This window comes from Strix uralensis, chromosome 12 (genome assembly GCF_047716275.1).
Source record: "Strix uralensis isolate ZFMK-TIS-50842 chromosome 12, bStrUra1, whole genome shotgun sequence".
Classification (NCBI taxonomy): domain Eukaryota; kingdom Metazoa; phylum Chordata; class Aves; order Strigiformes; family Strigidae; genus Strix; species Strix uralensis.
This window is the reverse complement of record NC_133983.1, coordinates 23,188,286-23,207,450: the sequence shown is the minus strand read 5'-3', so window position 1 is coordinate 23,207,450 and position 19,165 is coordinate 23,188,286. Positions and strand designations below refer to the sequence as shown.

Sequence of the window (19,165 nt, the reverse complement as noted above, 5' to 3'; positions counted from 1 at the left end):
CAAAGAGGATGCTTCCAAAAGGCCCCTTTATTCGCCCTCTAAGATTTTGGCATCCCGTCTTTCTGAGACGGTTGACACCCCAAAACTGGCCTAGACCCATACTAGAAATGTTTCTTGGGAGTTGAAGCCACTCACGCTCTCTTTCCATTTTCAAAGTCTCTACAAATAGTTCAGCTTTGATATAAAAATATAAGCAAAATACGTGGTGGGGTGACAGGAAGGGGAAATGCCCCGCTCTTTGTCTCCAATAAATAAATTAAACCCCAACTAGGCTGAACTTTGCCTGGCCATGTATTTTATTACTAATTCAAATTATTTATTGATGTCTTGAGATGGTCCCAATCATGGCGTGAAGAGACTCAGCCATAGCCACCGCCCAAAATCTCAACCATGTATCTGAGCAAAGCGTTTGCTTCAGCTCCCATCTCCAGAAAATAGCAGATAGAAAGAATTAAATTGCAGGAAATTAAAAATGCATAGTATTTGTCACTACTTCTACACCACAGCCTTCACCTTTTGTTTTTTTGCTCAGCAAAACCAGGCAGAAATGATTTTCTCTGTCTGCTTTTTCTTGGTCAACCCTTTGACATTCAGACCTTCTTGGGAGGAAACCCAGTAAAGACTGACCTTTCTTGAAACGCTCATAAACCTTTTCTAACTTTTCCTTTTGCCATAATGTTTTGTGTTTTTGTTGGGACCCGAATGGAGAGTTTTCCCCCTTTTTTATTTTCCTCCCCTTTTTTTGCCACTGAATCTGACAGCAAACATCCCGGAGGAGGGGGAGTTTTCCACCCTTGTCTGGTAGCAAATTCTTTATGTTTCATTTTAGCCTTTTGTGGCTTCAAAGAGAGAGCTTGAACTCCAGAAAGGGTCCAGATTGGCCAAGGAAATATGAAACATCGTAATATTTCTAATGTTAGAAGAATTTTTAAAAGGTTACATAGTGGAAAAACAAAATATGAAAACCTTGTGGAAGCAAGGAGGTTCCTCGAATGCTCCTGCCAGCCCCCCTGCTACTGCAAAAAAGGGCAAAAGAGGGGGGGAAAATGTCAAAAATCCCCCTTAAAAGCAAATTTCACCAAACAGAAGGAAAAGCATTTTAAATCCTGCAAAGCAGAAAACGCTCCAAAATGGTAAAAAGCTTTTCTCAACGTTTTTCCCATAGCTGACCTATTCTAATCATCATTTTCACTCTCTTTTTCTGGCACGCCAGCCCTAAGCCGCTGTGTGCATGTCCTTAAAGCTGCCTATGGACTTTCAAAACCTATTTTAATGGAAATGAAGCAGTAATGGAAACATTTCGATTTCCTATTAGCTTTCCTAAAGCCTTTTTACTACAAACCCCTAAACTTTGGGCTTAAGCCTTGCCGACAGATGCATCTCTTTAATTCCATTTGCTGTTGGTTTGCAGGGCTGGCCTGACCCAAGCCCTGAGCATGATGCTTTGAGCTGGCAGAAAAATCCAGCAAACCATCACCCCTGGGTCTGCAAGCCTCAGCAGGCAGGCATTCACTTTGGGTACAGGCAACAGCATTTCTGGGAATATTTTATTTATGCAGAAAAAAATAATGCCAGCAAGAAGCTGAGGTATCGACCCTGCCCATCACGAGGAGCTCAAATCACCAAGCAACATACATGGGTGTTTTCGGGCACATCACTCCTAAATAGCTCTAATAGAAACCAGGCACCAGTTTATTCGCTTCTCCCTCTGGCTTATCAAATGAGGTGGATATTGCCACTTCGTTCCCCAGCCAAGAAAAGCTCCCTTTCTTTCTCTTTTGTTTTTAGCTGTTCTTTCACTTGAAGAATGAGGTGGTTTATGAGGATTTTCTTCACAGGGGGAAAAAACGCTCCAAACTATCAGCCCGTGTAGGCAGAAAATAAGCTGATTTTTCAACACTTCAAAATTATGTCATAAAGGCCCAGGAAGAGGGTTTGGCGAATATATAAACACAGAATCCAATAGAAGTCACAGGGTGATTAACTAAAACCAGTGTTTCCAGAGAAATAATATCTACACAAACAGCCACATGCTTTGTTTCGCTAAATGAGTAACAGCGCTTCGGCCTCCGCCAAGTGTCTTTTTTTTTTTTTTTTTAACTAAAAGAAAAAAGATTTGACAAAGATTGGCTCTTTTATATAAAATGTAGCATCAGAAGCAAAAGTTTTCCCTGATAGGCTTGACTTTAAGATGTTTTGCCTTTGTGGATATATTACCACCACTTGGTCTGGGGCTTTGTGCCCAGGAGTGTGGATTTGCTCAGTGATAAATGTCCCTTGGTGCCCGAGTGCCTGCACTCCTGGTAAGAGGGTGCAGAGGGAAGGGGAAGCTCCTTGTTACAAGCCATTAATCACCTGCTGGATGAGGGCCGGGAGGGAGATGTTTGCTACCTGCTTCTCCAGCCACGGGCAGCGCTGACACACCAGCATCACACGCGTCTCCGACACCAACCGATTGCTTGGCCCGGCCGCAGAGGTCAGAGGAGGGTGCAAAAACTGCTGATTTTTCACAGGTCAGCAAGTATTCAAACCAGACTTTAAGCAATCTAATATAGCAATAATATTGCCCTGCCTCTCCTAGGCCAAGATTAACCCTTTGCAAACATCAGCCTGAGACCGATGGGGATGGGACGGCGGGTGCATCGCAGGCCGTCCCCGTGGGGATCCCCCCAAGGGAAGCAATCGAGGGACAAGCCTGGCAGCACAGGGCAGCCGAGGGCACTGCCCACACCCTCCCTATTTCACCCTCCAGCTCTCCTCACCCATGCTTGCATCTGCTTTTGCTCCTTTCCTGGGTGCTGGCTCCCTGCAGCATGGCAGCACCCAGCGCTTTAGCCCCAGGGGCAGCGCCAGGCACAAGCCACCCCCCTCCGAAAGTGATGCTCCCCCCTCCATCACCTCCTCCTCCTGCAAGATGCTCACGTTGGCTTCCAGCAGCATCTCCCCCGTGGAGCAGAGCCATCACAGTGGGCTACGGACAGAGAGGCAGCCCCATGGCGTAGCCCTGTTGGCGATGTTGAACTAGAGCAGTTTATTTACAAGGCGGGAAAAAAAAAATTCAAAAAAAAAAAAACCCTCTTTTCTCATAACTGAAGGAGCAGTCCCTGGATTTTGTAATTGCATATAACTCAGAGCAAACGCTGGGCCCTGGAGGAAAGTTTCCTATGGAAAGATGTATAATGCCGAGGGGCTGGAAAGGCTCCCGCTGCCCGGGCGCACGCAGCAGCCCAACGAGGGGCTGTAACCAGACCTTGCCGGCTACGTGAATGGCTTTAGCAGGGCACTTTCCTTCGTACAGCATGTGCTTTCGGCCCCAAGTTGCCATGGTAAAGGGTGAATCTTTGAAGTAAATAGTCTGTGCAGTGACGTCCCGGGTCAGGTTATAGACTTGCATCATCTGATTTGCATTTTATTCTCACTTCCCCCTCCCCGCTGCTTCTTCTTCTAAATAGAGACAAGCACAAAAATCCTCACGGCAAGGACCCCACGTATTGCTCTGCAACACCAGCTGAGACTTCAGTTAGAAAGTTTTCCTGGAACAAAAGCAACCCCAAAATGGGAAAGAAAAGCAGGCATACCAGATCAGAGGTTAGAAAATAAGACTTTTAGCTTCAGCAGCCTCAGAATTCAAAACCTAAACCCTCACCCGGGAGAATACTTAAGCACTTAGCTGAAGTTAAGCAGATGCTTAAGCTCACTCCTATCCTAAAATATGTAAACTCATCACATGAGTCATCGCACTGACTTCACGGACACAGGGAAGTTGCAGAGGGGGCTCATGGCTCAGGAAGGTGTGGGGCAGTTTCTGGATGGGACAGAAACTTCCCTGGCCAGGCAGTTCAGGGAAGCAGTGACCACGAGCAGATTTTGGGCACGACACACGTGGTCCAAAGCTCAGCACCTTGAGTCCATAACCTATCCTTGGATAGCAGCCACGAACCAACCATGAATGATACTTGAAAAAAACTCATCCAGAAATAAATGCATTAGTAGGTTTGCACGCTCTTATCATTTAAGATAACCACAAGTAGATATGTCTTAATTCCCTGCCCGCTTTCCTCCCTGGAGCTGGGGGTGCAAAACAGGGGGACAGGAATAAATTTTACGCACAAGGCAGAGAATTCACAGGCTTGAAACCATCCCCATGGAAGTTTACACAGAGGCAGCAGGGACTGCGTGAGAGAAAAGGCAGAAGCTTCCCTCAAAAGATGTTGAGAGGCAGGAAAGCTCTGGAGGAAACGCGCTCACTGCCAGTAACGCAGAGGTGTGGAAATACGAAGCAATTAAGACAAATAGCAACTGTGAAACAAGAGGCTTCTGGACCGCGAGACGTTGCTTACAACAAATAAGTAAACCCAGAGCCTGATTGCAAAGACAGATATTCATGGGAACCGCTTCTGCACCGAGATCTGGAGCCTTCCTGCAGCCAGCAATCGCTCGGTGCCCAGCGAGCCCCCAGCCCGCTGCAAACCTCCTCCCCCGCTGAGCACGGCAGCCACCGCAGGCATGTGGTCCTTTTGATTAAAAGGTTGTCATCAGATAGACAGCAAATAAATGGAGCCACAACAATGATGAAAGCGAATAACTTGATGGTGTGGAAGGAGGGGAAGAACCGGGAGCAGCACAGGCTGTGGCGTGTGTGAATATCTCGTTAGCGCAGCTGCAATTAGTAGCTGCTCTGGTTTAGTTGTACAACACCCTTAATCACAGTATGGCAGGCAATTCCCTACACTTTCCCCTCTGGCACACGCTCCTTCCTCCTTAAATTAGCTGCATGGAAACAGCTCATTAATGCACACATAAGCAAACCAGACATAATTAGGTGCTACCTGTTTTGCTTATGTCGTTCTGGCTTCGGCCATCTCAAAGACACAGATCTGAGCTCCAGAAGATCTCCTGGAACTGCAGAAATCCCCCGCTCAGGAATTCGCTGTTGATCTGAGAAGTTTGTTGGGAAAAAGCAGAGAAGAAATATGTATTTTAGCAGAGCAGGAGGCTGCGGCATGACAGAAAGGTGACATGTTTTGCTGGAAGCTCACATCTTGCACCAGGCAGCTGAGAAGCCAAAAACTCAACACAACCCTCGGCGGGTCCCTGGGGAGCTGATGAGGAGCTGGGTTAGAGGGAGCCCATGGCTGCATCAGTCCCTGGGACCCGGCTCCTGCACGAGGAATCACCGTGTCCAGGGGCTGCCAGCTCCCACCACGGCTGAAGCTGCTGGAACCAGTCACTTGCTTAAAGATAAGCTCAGTTTCAGGTGCGTTGCAAAAAACCAGTTAAAGCTCATGATGAGAAAGCGGTATCAAAGACTGATTAAGCAGAAAGGAGGAAGAGGTTTAAAATAAGAAGCATTACTTAGATTAGAGCAGGTACTACAGCTGGATTAGGTTCAAGATGAATAAAACTGTTCAAGCAGCAAAATCCTTAAAGGAAAGATCTGCACAGAATAATAGAGTGTAAAAATGTAACACATGCAGGCAAATTCCTAATAACATCCCAGATTCAGTCAAGGGAATATTGGGATTACTTCTCGTTTTGGCAGAAAAATAATCCCTAGGATAACGGCAGAAAGGCTTTGAAGGTATAAACCCAGCAAATAGGCTGGCTGAAGCCGCACACTAAATAGATGTGCAGATAAGCTGGGGTAGATATTATCTTTTCAGCACTAGCTATGAGAAATGTCTGTCTGTGCTCTTCACTTTCTAACAAACTTAATCGCTTCATGATGAACCAATGGCATTTCCACTTCCATATGCTTTTGATATTACTTAATAAACTTAATTAGAAAGCAGTCATCCTACTGGAAAAATAACATTTCAGAGGGTTCCTTCTCCCTGGTTAGGAACAGGCCACATTACATAACTAGATTTCTTTGCTGCTCCATATTATCACAATTGGGTTAAATTCCACTATTCATTTTTACAATACACGGTAAAGCTAATAAGTGTAATCATTTTGCAAGTAGATAATAAAATGCCTATCTGCCCAAGCTTGCAGGTAGTGCCTTAAAAGATATCGGGTATTATTAAAAAAGGATGTCCTGAGTCTGTGTCTCTTCCTACACAATTTATGAATTAAATCCACAAACATCGTGCGTGCAGGAGGAAAAAGAAGGGAAAAAACCTCAGGGTAAGCGACGTTACCCGTAGGGATGCCGAGATACAACCTGCCCAGGTAACTTCTTCTGGGGAGGAGATGGTAGTCAGGAGGAGATGGCAGTCAGGAGGAGACCCTTCCTTGAGGTCACTCCAAATTGAGGGGGGTACATTCCTCTTCGCCCCGTCCCGCAGAGCCCGGCTGCTCGGCATCTGCGTCCTCCACGTGCTCCGGTGACGGGCATGCCCGCCCTTTCCAGACGATTGGAACAGAAAGCAAAACCATCTGTATTGGTTTGAGGGAGGATGAAAACAACTAATATACATTTTAGTCTTAATGTAAGGCACATTGCTGGTATTAGGGTGAGGGCTTGCCTGCAGATAAATCTTGTCATCCGAGCGGGACGGGTCTGCACCACGCGATGCACAGAAGCAGCAAAGCTCGCTCGCTGGTTCAGCATCCACGGCACATTGTGCAAGCTCGCACGGGGAGTTACCGGAACAACAGGATCTCTCTAGGCAAACCCCAGGGTTTTCTACTTCAACAGCTCCTCATGAGCTGTGTCCCCACAGGGATCTGCTGATATGCTGCAGTATGTGTCCTTCACACCATCGTGCTTAGGTCCTTTCTCTTCTTCTTCCCTGCAACGGACTCAGAGATTTCCATTTTTTGAACTTACGGGACATTTTCCGATGGACTGTGTGTCTTTAGTCACAACCAACCTCCTTACGGTTTGCAAATTACACTGTAGAGGAAAGAAGCTGGTGTGCTCAACCAGCCATTAAGGGTTTGCTTGCTCTCTTTTGAAATTATTTGTTTCAACAGACAAAAAAACTGGACCAGCTGTAGCAGCTTCTCCCCGATTTGGAGGTATTTCAGGGACAATATAAATTTCAAGGCTTTTCTACAACGTGTAAGAAGAGTACACAAGCCTACAAGATTTGAAGGTGAGTCTCACACCTCGGCCAGGATCTTTCCACCTACAATGGGAATTCATCACACATGAGCAGTGGGATAGTAGGAAAGGTCTCTGGACTACAAATGGAAGACATCCACAAGCAGAGCACAGATGAGATTAGTGTTAAAAATCAGTTGAGGGCTGAAAATCAACGATTTTCTTCTGTCTTTGCTTTTGTACAACAAAATGTCAAGCTTATTACAATACTCCATGAAACATTCGATTAGCTTACAAGAAATGTGATGACCTTGTGATGGTTTTGGGAGCCTATGTACTGCCTGTGAATTCTGTTTGGTCACTGAGGACATTTTATGACTGAAAACATCTTGAACGTGGAGCTTCTCTGTTTTTCCCATTGCCTTTTTCCACCAATGAGCCTCTGCAAGCTCAGCAGACAGAAACACAGGTACCATTTAGGCAAAACATTTTTTAAATCTCAATTCCAGCGCTGAAATAACAAAGCAACAGACCTGGTGAGATGCTTGGCTCGTACACTGGGGCTAAGCAAGAATCATCTGGAAAAGGACGGGAAGATTACGAAAGAGAAGATCTCTCAGCAGTCGTTTTTGGAAACCAGTTGCAAAAGCAGGAAGGGCTCTGTGTGCTGGAGGAGAGCTCAGGTGCGTCAAAGCAGGAGGAGGGAGGATATGGGATTATTTAGAGGGTTTGGACTTGTGTTCAAAGACCTTTCAAGAGTCATTAAAGAAAAAGAGGCAGGAAAACATATTTGGGCATTTATTATTTTGTCTAAATCTATGTGTATCTTGCGTTAGCTAAAATAAAATGCCGGGGTTTCTTTAGAATCGCTGGTCTCCTCCAAGGCAAAGCTGGCACTGGGACAGCATGTGCTCCGATCACACTGTCCAGACTCCGTGCTCACTGCAGAGCACCCAAGTGACCTTGGGTGAATCCGTTCACCCATTTCCATTGTTGGAGCCGAGTCCACCACAGCTCGTAGCCATGGCTCCGCTCTCCTTGGGCAACTCTTGGTCCTACTAGAGCACAGCAACAACTAGCAGAGCTGACAGGAGGAAGATGGGGGTTAAAGATAAGTGCAACTACACCCAATCTGGGGGTCATTGTAATACCTGGCTACAACACAAGCAATCAAAGGCAGCCTTTAACTCCAATTTTTCTGGCAGTCAAGTAATAACTACAATGTTGTTCTAATGTAACATCGAGTATTTAACTTGAGATTGCTGGCATGCTCGCACGAGGATATGACTGGGAGACAGGATGCACTAATATTTGCCAGTGAGACAGAACAGAAGACAAGAGATAAAGAACAGGATTAGGCACAGCACACTACATACTCACACAATAAAGAGCATTATTTCATTGCTCTTGGGACCGTCGTGCAAACTAATTAAAATGGTATTTCAGCATATTGAATTAATGACTCCACTGAGGGCAAGAAAGATCTTATCAACAGGCGTTTTGAAACCTCATTTGCTTTAAAAAATGTACTGGATTGGTAATAATCTCAACAGCGAACTGGCAAAGTCAAGTAGAAACACTCATTTTGTCAAGGTTTGCGTGGGGATGAACGCTGCCTCTTTGTAGCCTCGCAGATGCCATTGGCCAAGAACGGGGCACGGCAGGATGAGTGTTGAGCATCACTCTGCATGGATATTGCTTACTTCGTGGGAACTCTTACCTTCTCTTTAGCTTATGGAAAGGATTTCTGGCTGGAAGGAAAGGCTGCAAGGAGTGGGGTATTTTGTCCAATTCACCTCTCCTGAAGGAAATGCTGCATTGTCTCCTTGCAGCCATGTAAAACATCACCCACACAACTCCTGGCTCACAACTGTGGCTCTGCTTTGGGACATTTTTTACCCACTGCAGTTCCTAGACTGGAGATGCTTCATGTACGATTGACGGGGGCCTCCCACATCATCTGCTAATGCTGAAAACTATATCATAATCCTCTTCACAGATACAACCAAGCTCCAGCCCAGAACTAGCCAACATTTTGCCCCCACTTCTCACACAAGAAGGACATGCATAACTCATAGCCACATATTACACCAAAGTATGGATCGGTGTGTCTGAAGAATAAAACCAGAAATAAACCGCCTTGGTTTCCCTCCCCACTCCTCCTCAGGCCCCTGGCAGCCTGGATCAGACCCTTGCATGGTGCAGCCTACCACAGGCAACAACATGAGCTTCACCGCTTCCGTGGTCCTCCTGCAGCCCAGGGTCTGTAGGGTGAGTGGGGTCTCTACTCAGACATATCACTGCCCCATTGCAGCCATAAAGTCTTTCCCATGGTCCTGAAGTCAAGTCTCAGAGCAAGAATCAGTGCAAAACCAACAAAGTCCTGGAGAGCGTGAACAGATGCCAAAAAGATAGATGGGAAAAACTTGCATTTCCAAGTGCCAGAGAAGACAATGAGACATAACAAAGCTCTTTGTTTGGGAGAAGGTTTTCTTTAGGGAAGAGGGAAGAAGACTGGAGAGGGAGTAGGGGGAATAATAGTCCATCCCACACCCAACCCAACAGTCAAATAATTCTACTGAAGCCAAAAATTTTTCATATCCAACCATCACATTTTGGTGCCAGAGAACTCCCTGTCCAGATAAGCTCCCTGAGAAGGGACATGTCCTGGGTTGGTCTAGCCAGCTTTACTTATTTTATATAACGCCCCCCCCGCCCCCCCCTCAATTCAGCAGACATATAGCAGAGCTGGTGGCAGGGATGTGCCGGGCTCATCGTGCGCACATGCACAACCACCCCGTTCGGGTCCGATGGGGACTGAGGTGAGAGCAGAGGATCAGCTGGAGGCCGAGCATCGGCACCGCAGGAGAGGATGGGCTGTGGGGAAAAGGTGATACATCCTGGGGAGGAGCAGAGAAGTGGGATGAGATGTCATTTCATCTAACACCTGAGAAACTGGATCTGAACCACGCAGCTGCTGCACACGGGTGTCGCTGTGGGGATGTCGGTGCGGTCAGTCCTGCCCTGGGTACTTGGAGATCCCAAGCAGCAGCGACACGAAAACCTCTGCCAGCTCTCAGCAGCTGATTTGGAGCAACTGGGAGCTTAACTGGGAGCCTGATGGTGTTGCAGCAGGGCTTCCATAAACCAGCGCAGGCATCTGGGTGTTTTAAAGCAGCTCCGTGTGCTTTCTGGATGGCTGTTGCACATCAGGAAAACACCCGTTACTGCTTAGAAGGATTCAGGTTTCGCAAAGGTCTCTTTAAAAGGTACCAGAGTGTATGCAAACCTTTGGCCTCTGCTTCCAAAGGAGGGGATACACCTAATAAAAGCAAACGTGAAAACTGGAGTCACAGCTTTCCCGTGGCAAGCTCTCCCATCCCCAGGTTGCCAGGCACATGGCTAGCCTGGGCTCGGTCTACCAGCACAGCACGTCTGTCTGCAGCAAGATCCGACCTTCCCCCCCAGCCCCACGGAGCTGCAACACCTTGACCAGTGAGGAGAGCAAGTGGCCGCAGGGGCCCCCAGGTGAGCACCCGCCATCCCTCAGAGTGGCGTTCAGATGTGTTAAATTCTCTGCTGAGCATCAGCTCGGTAGGCACAGCAGAGCCAAGCTCAAGATGTGCTCCAGGGTAATTTGAGGCAGAGGATGAGGACTTGCAGTCATAAAACCTCATCCTCAGCAGGCTGCTGATGCAACTCCCCGTAGACACCTGCTTTAGGACATGCCAGGTGCCTTTCTATAGCTATTAAGGGGGTGATTAGAACAGGCTTAGGTAGCTGAGCTTTAGATGCCTAAGGTAAGGCAGGTGAATCCATGCTTCATTTGCTAAGGAGTTACCACTCAGGAGCAAAGACAGGCTGAGCCAGAAAACTCCCCACTACGATAGAAGAAGAAGAAAAAAAAAAAAAAAGCCCCTAGAGTGTATTGACCTCCCAGTGAACTGCATGGGGAGAAAAAATAACCTGTCAGTTAGGAGGAGATGCTATCTCACCCACCATCGCTGCTACCTGCGACGGCCGAGCTGACAGATCCCACCTGATGTGGGGACCAGAGCGCTGGGTTTGAAGGGAGCAGCTACTGGCATCGTCAGCAGGTCCCCTGGGATGGGAGGATGGGGGGCTCCCAGGTAGAGATGGGCTACACCAGGGACCCCAAAAAGGAGTGGGGATTCTGCAAAGCAACAGCCACAAACGCTGGTATTTGGGGTGGTTATAACAGCAGTCCAGGAGAACCCTTTTTTCCAGACAGAATTTGCCAACGGCCAAGAGAGTCACCAACACGACGCTGTTTAACACCGAGGCCACCGCTGCCCTTGTGCTGACTCACATAATTCACAGACAAGGCTCCTTGTAGGCTTCAAAAACCTTAATTTAAATGGACTGTTGATTACTGCCTGTCGCCTCAGTAAAGCGTGTTACCGGAGATCTCAGCCTGCAGCCGACAGCCCAGCCTTGCCGCGAGGACCCTCCCTGGACCCGCATCTCCCCCCTGCTTGGGTGGGGAGCTTGGAGACCACCAATGCTTTCCCCCCGCCCCGCCATCATTGTGGCATTAGGCTTTGCAACAGCAGGTTTTGAGAACAAAAGTCCAGGAGCACACAGCAAATTCCAGGCAGAAAATTACAAACATCAACATTTTTTTTTATGCTGTTTCCCATCCAGGAACAGAGAACAACATGGACTGTGCTGAGAAGTGGGCCCAGGGAGGGGAAAGGCCCGGGCAGAGTGGGAGGTGGCTCTTACTTAATGGTTATTTGAATTTTTAAAATCTCCCTCCCTTATAAGCAGTTTAGTGCCCAGATTCTGACAAAGCCAGAGCACGTTTCCCAGCTTGCTCTTACGGTCTCCCACCGCTCTTGTTTCTAGGAGAGAAAACATTGTGGTACAGTGGTGAAGCTGAGAGCTTGAGCTTCCTCGCATCACGCAAACTGGGGCTTCGTCTTTTGCAAAAGCCCCTTCTGAAACACCTCGCTCTGCTGACTCAGGGAGCCCTGGTTAAATCCCAAGATACTCCCAGCAAGAGTAGTGGGAGAGGGGCCAACACACTGCCAGAAATGCTTTGGAATGTCAACAGTGTGGGTTTTGCAGCCTTTGGGTACACAGGGCTTTGTAAGTCACCCCACTGCCCCAGCTTTTGGGAAGCCCAATGTCACAAAAGGGGACATGCAAGTCCTTTACTCGTCCGAGCGGCAGCCGAGCTCCGTGCAGGACAAGTCAGCTGCCTTCAAAAGAAAGAGCATCTTTTCCCTTCCTGCCTGTAAAACATGGTGATTATTATCCAGTATTCCCTGCTAACTTGCTCTTGCATTGGCATCTTCTCTTGCTGGAACAAAGCCTCAGGACAACTAAAATAATATGGTTAGAGCTGTCCTATCATGCTCCCTGGATGGATGGACCTGGCTCTCAACAAACATAAATGCATTCAACCTCCCTGTGGCTGCTCCTCGCTCACCTATCCCAAAGAAAAGCAAAGCAAAGCAGCACGAGCCTACAAAAAAACCCAAAAAACCAACCAAAAAAAAAAAGCAGCTCTATCACAGTTTCTATAGTGAAAAGTGCAAAGCAAACCATTTCAGCACCAAAAGGCTTCTCTGCACCTGTACAAGCTGCTGGAAGAGCTTAACCCCACGCGTGGGGGCAAAGTGGCTCCAACAAGCCCCGGCCACCCGAGCCCTGCCATTGCCACAGCAACCCGCCCTGTTTGCATCCCCACGCTGCTATTTCGGGGCTGTTCTCCAGCCCGCCAAGGGCAGCACTTCGGTTGCTACGATAACAGGGATCTGTTTTCCACGCGTTCCCCTTCGCACCTGATGCTGAAGGAGTTTGACCTTTCCTTCCCTCCCCTCCGACAGCTCATTACGGTCAGCAGGAGATGGCAAGGAGAATAAAGCCCAACGGCGGCGTGTGCTCCAGCAGAAGGAATTGGAGCCCAGCTTGAAAACACAGCTAATAAACCTGAAAGCCTGAGCCTATCTGAAGCCAGTTCCTCGATTTTTACAATAACCCAAAGCGTCGTTTGAGAAAAGCACAGCCTCTCCGCAGCCGGGGCTGGGACAGAAGCATCTTCCTCCGAGAGCGCTGGGCAGAAGCGCCACCGACACCCCCAAACCCACCAGCTGGACCAGTTTGCTTCAAGCCATCAGACATCTCTGCTCCAAAATGGTGCCGTGCCCTTGCACTGATAAATAATCATCTAACTCAAGGCTGCTGAATCCCATCAGAATCAAGTGCATTTTCCCAGCATCTTTTATCCTCCCCGTTTGTCCGACTGAACTTTGTGCTTCCCCCATAGTGGTAGGAATTTCCTGCTTCCTGAGACAGCAGTAAATACTTAAATATGCTAAATGAGACGCTGTGTTTTTACTCGTATTTTGGAGAACGGGTCCTCGGATTCTACAAGAGCCAGCCCACGCTCCCCATCGCCCACGGCACCTCTCCCAGCCCGCCCTCGGCCCTCTCCCCAGCGTGGAACATTTTTAAGTTAAGTCTACCAAGCTACCAGCATTTTTCTGGTACCAGCAAATATCACTGTGTTGGAGAGAATTCCCAATTCAGCAGGATTTCATGGAGCTTGAGAACAAAATCTTTTTTTTCTTTTTTTTTTTTTAAATAGAAATCTTTCTCCCTGTTGCTGCTCTACTTCTAATTCTTAATTGGACAAGGCAGGTTCTTTCCTATTTCCAATAGAGCTGTGCAAAATTATGAGATCCATTAGCTTCGCAAAGAAAAAAAAGCTTTCTCAAATGATTTTCAAATTCTTCCTTGGAACACATGTGCTCTGTGGCAGGGTAATTTTGTTTAGGGTAATTCACTTGTGCTAATTTCCTGTAAGTCTTACAAGATATATGACTATATTTTTTGGTTATTTTCCACATATATTCAGCACTAATTTCCCTCGGAGCAATATTTACGTGCAAAATATCCCCAGAGACAGGGCAGGTTTTTTTGTTTGCAGGAACAGTGGAAATGCCCGGTGGATCAGATCACCAGCTTGTTCAATTCAGCGTTTATCGGAGCTAGCAGGGAGCCGTTATTCCAAAATACACAGAAACTGCCTCAAACACAGCCCCAACTTTCCCCAAGGTCCTAAGCTCTCGGAATTGTAGTTCTAATTAGTCTGGGTGACTTCATTTCAGTAAATTGCTCATAACTGAAAAATGTTGTTTCTGTAAACCGCAAGCTATTGGTGAGCAGGTTGAGTGGTGAACATCAGGAGTTCAGCGGGATATGTAAGATATATGCTCAAAATAAATAAAATTTGATGAGGAGGCAGACGCTCAGTGCCCAGGAAAGAGGTTTGTTCAGAGATGCAGAGGCAGGAGCAAAAAAGCTTCAGCTGCCAAACTCAAAAGAAACCTGTGCTCTGGGAGGGGAGATCCCTTAATTCAAATCCTCACTTCTGGCCCCAAAAAGCTCAGCGGTCTCCCCACGATAGAGGCAGCAGGGCTGGAGTCAGATGCTGGGAGAGATGCAGCCTGGTGTAGGAGCATCTCCTCCCGTGTGCTGCCTTTCCATCCCGCAGAAGGGCTTTGCACACTTCCACATCACTTTTCTTTTAAATCATGGATTCTTTTCCTCAATATAAGCTCAGTTTTGGGTCAATGCAAGATAAATATCTACACCCTTTGCTTTTTTGGTTCAGCTGCTGATCTATAAATCCCAGCTGGCCACGGAGCCCCCGTTATAATTTGCTTTCACCTCCAGGTGGAGCGTTTCGGTTGCTGTTGCTGGGCTGAGCCCCGCTCTCCCTCCCAGCTCCGCAGCCGCTCGCCACAGGGCCTCAACTGGACACCACGCCACAAAAGAGAGAAAAAATAACCACCCACCTATGAGCAATTCCCAAACGCCACCGCACGCTCTGAGTCACCGTTTGCTAAGACAGATGGACGGTGGCCAAGAGGTCTCCCTTTGCCTTGGTGCCTGTGCAACGAGACCCACCACCACCATCTCTTGATGGTGGCAGCAAGGATGTTCTGCAAAGGGCTGGATTTTGGGGACATCCCAAGCAGGGGATGTGATGAAGGGATGCGGGTCTCAAGCACCTTCCCTGGGGCAGTGTCGGCTCCTCCAGCAGCAGAAAGTTTCAGTTTTGCTGGAGAAAGTGCTTGCTCCAGGGTGGATTTTCACTCTCTGAGAGGCAGAACTGGAAAGCCGGTCGCAAGCCAGGAAGGAAAAATTGCAAAACAGGAGTGGGGAGGAGGGGAGCTCTGGATCAAAAACCACCCTCCTCGCTTACAGGAAGGCAACTGGGAGAAAGCATAGTGTGGAAATGAACTTCCCAAAATAAAGGGAATTTAATGCTAACCAAAATACCGAGACGCAGATGAACTTAATCATACCTAAGTAAGTGAAGGTCATTAAACAAACAGCAGAAGTCAAAGTGTTGAGATCGGGAATATATTTAGCTATCAGCTCTTAGGGAAAAAAAATAAACATCAGGAATTGCACGGCAGAAAGTTATCTGAAACACTGAGACAAAGAGAAAAAAACAAATACGAGTCTTTGCTGACACATAATGGCTCTTTCAGAAGGACGTGGGCAGGGGTTAGGAGCCGGTTAGGAAGGTAACGCTGCAACGGCAGGGGGATTTCCAAGGCACTTTATATGCATTTGCCTTCTCTGATTTCCTATTCTTCTGCACTGTAGTCCCAACACCACTATAAAAAATTTTAATGTTGACTGTGGTTGGTATAACTACTGGGGGCCACGGGCTGCTCCTCGGCTGCTGGCTGACCCTTGTGTTTCATCTCCCATTATTGCAATTAGCTTCCATAATTACAGAGCGCGGTGGTTTGGGCACATGGGTGTCCTTGTCAACCCTTTGCAACGCTGAGGTATAAAATGGGATGTAAATTTTTATACTACTCCTCTGCTTTTCCTTTCTATCAGCTTAGCAAGAGTCCACATTTTTTAAACAGATGATCCAGGATTCAGCTCTTGCTAATGAATTTCACCTTCGTTTTGCTGTCGCAAGAAAATCCGTACAGAAAGCGCAAGCAACTTCTCAGCCTTTGCCTAAATCTGATGTCCCGGAAACCAGTTGTGAACATTTGCACAGAGCAATCCTCAACGCTGGGCTCGGTGGTGGTGATTTGCAGCGCTCACCTGGCAGTCCTCTGTGCAAAGGTGTCTGTGAAACTTGGGGGACCCATAAAACCAGAATTGGCCGGTGAGTCATCTGGAGCTTTTGACCTTGAATCACTCTTCAGTCTCCTGGAGATGGAGTTTCACTGGTTTTAATGGGACACGTGCTGAATAAAGCACTTAAGCTGATCTTTTTATCACACCTATGTTCCAGCAACATCTTTGCAAAGTGGGTAAGCAGAAGAGTAATTTTCATAAGCAGAAGAGTAATTTTCTTGATATGGATAAGCAAGGGCCCTTGACACATCCAAACACGGTGTTTAGGAGGGGGGACGAAGGCAGAATCGCTGTGGAGCCACTGTAGGAAGGATTGTTCGTGGAACAATCACTTGGAAACGCAAGGGAATAAACCATCCTCCCTGAACCACAAGTCTATACCAAAGAGATACCTGGACTGCAAACGCACACACTCAGCTAAAGTAAATAAATAAAGATCAGAGCTAAAAATCACGAGTAAAATCACCCTAAGAGCCAATGGGGATGTGCATCTGACTCCTGTAGCTGCTTTTAGAAGTATTAACTCGAGCTCTTAATGCCAGCAAGGCCTCTGCTGGGCCCTCTAGATTTTCCTGAGTCATTAGACGGTCAAGAAAACAGCAGGCCACTGGATGCTTGTCAAACTCTGTAGACGAATCCGATAAAGCCATTTATTCTATACAAAAATCAAAACCAGTGCATACAAATTTCCGCTCCCAAAAACATTTCGATGATTAGCTTTGATTAATGGTGCTGCCAGAGGATCATTCATCAGTATTAACTAACAACATCTTTTTCCACATTATTTCCAACTCCCTAGAAGCTGGAAAGTGAAATATGTTTCTCTTTTATGACATTCTTTTTACCCCGTTCCCATCTACACACTGGTTTTTTGGGTTTTTTTTTAGGGTTGCCCACAAGATCTGCTCAAATACAAGAGGATCGGTGAAAACCTTTGCACAGCACATGCTGGTCCTCTGTCAACAGGCTGTAGGCATCTCTCTTGCGTTTGTTATCGTAGGGTTGCTTAGGAGCACCCCTTACTGGAAAGCTGCTCAGTGTTGTTGAGCTTCTAGAGTGATTTTTTTTTTTTTTTTCCCCTCAAGTTTTTTTTTCCTGAAGAAGAGAACTACTATAAAGTCCTGAATTTGGAAACCTGGCCATCACAGCCTGCGATGCTGGTTTTGCAAAGATACAGCAGAAATAAAAATCAGGACAGATTTTGGGCTGCAACAGCATCTTACCACCACCAAAGACAAAGGGAAGGAGGGTAGACAGCGTGTCCCATGCACATGGGACTTTGAGCTCTGCACTATCCTGGAGCTTCCAGGAAAACATAGAAACAAAACACAGTGTCACATACACACAACTTCCATGGCCAAGATCTTTATGCTGCCTGAGGTATTCCCCACTTCCCAAATGCGGGATTTGAGTGCTGGCTTTCACAGGCTGAACGTTTGGGTTTGTACAGAGGAATTATTTTGGAAGGTGCAGTATAATTGTGGCTCACCCTGAAAGCAGTGTCATGCTGTAAGAACGTGTATGTACATAAACAGGGAAGGGATGGTGCAACCTTTATGGCTGCAGGAACCAGGGAGCAGCCAGAGGTGTCAGGGGTGTCTTCAAACAAACAAAACTTCACAAGCAAAGTCTTACCCCTAGTCCCTGGGCACGGGAGCACAGCAAAGAAAACATTCTGCACCGAGTTCGGTGATTTACCAATTCAGGAGAAATAAGAGGTTATTTCCTTACCGTTGCTTGACCGGGTCCACACTCCAGCAGGCAGTAGCAATGTCTAGGATGGCCTCGGCGTTAAGCCGTGCTCCCTCTCCAGTCCCAGCCCCTCCTCACCTGCTGCCAGACACCTTTAGGGTGAAAAAAAAAAAAATTAAGAGATTTGCTTAGCAAACAGAGAGGTCTGTGTTACTGCTCCTCTGTTTTCTCACTAATCCCTTTATCTGAGGATATTAGTGATAAAAACAGGAACTAGGGGTAAGAACCTAAGAAATTTTAGAAGAAAAAGCTGGAAGGCAAAGCAAGTATCACTTGTGATAGCGGTACTAATGTCTGCCCTCCAGGTATGGTGCTGGGAAGGACTTTCCGTCAAGCTACAAGTCTTCTGCCAGCTGGGGTGATGCTGTGGATGGAGTTAGGGCCCCTTGTAGCCCCCAAAACTTTGGTTCTTTCCCCAAACACCTTCCAGTCTTTCTAGTTACCAGCCAGCCCCTTGGGAGAAGCTGTTCCTCCAGGCTTGGGGAGATGAAGTGGTGGGGACCCAGACTGCTCCTCTCCAGCACCATCTTCCTAGTGCTAAATTGGGGCATTTCCAGGAGATCAGAGGAGGCACCAGTAAACCTCAGGGAAAGGCAGGACTATCCCTCTGCTTCCTCCATTCCTCTCCAAACCCAAGTGGAGCAACCAAAGACTGGCTTGATGCACTTCCTGTGGCAGGGTGTCCCTGTCCCCAGCCTCCCCCATGGCAGACCTGCCCACGACGACAAGCAGAGGGCCCGAGCTGCCCCCCAGCTCCCACCACAGCCTGCCATGGGTCAGCTTTCCACCGAGCCGCAGAGAACAACCATCATTCTTCTGACAGCTCGGGGGGTGTTTCCAAGCTGCTGGACTTGCTTTCTGTCACTGCAGATAGGAAAAAATCTCCAGTCATGCAGAAATGGATTCCAGCGGGCCCTCCAGGTAATTCTTAAACCTTGAGACAGGTCTGGAGAGTGAGCGTTCCCCTCTTAATCCCCTAAAAACATCCACGGGAATGGCAAGCTGGCTTCCCCCACATGTCTGCCCCTTCCCCCGGAGCCCCATCTCTCCCTGTTCGGAGTCGGACAGACAAAGACTACCTCGAATCTCGGCTCTCCCAAGAGTTTAGTTTCAGGTCAACGAGCCTATGAAGAATAATTGAATCGAAGGAATGGCACACGCCATGGCTGTGATGCGATGCGGCTAGAAGGGCTTTCCCCAGCTGATGCTGGCTCCTGGACCACTTTATTCATAGAATGGGTTGGGTTGGAAGGGACCATAAAGATCATCTAAGCCCCA

General features: G+C 47.5%; 1 protein-coding gene across 1 annotated transcript in view; it reads right to left on the bottom strand.

Annotated features, from left to right (window-relative positions):
• Window positions 1-19,165, bottom strand: part of ZNF469 (zinc finger protein 469) — a 263,229-nt gene that overhangs the window by 83,711 nt on the left and 160,353 nt on the right. Inside the window, exon 4 of the mRNA XM_074881997.1 lies at window positions 17,867-17,979. The gene's annotated coding sequence lies outside the window, so the exon portion shown is untranslated. The remainder of the gene's footprint in view (window positions 1-17,866; window positions 17,980-19,165) is intronic.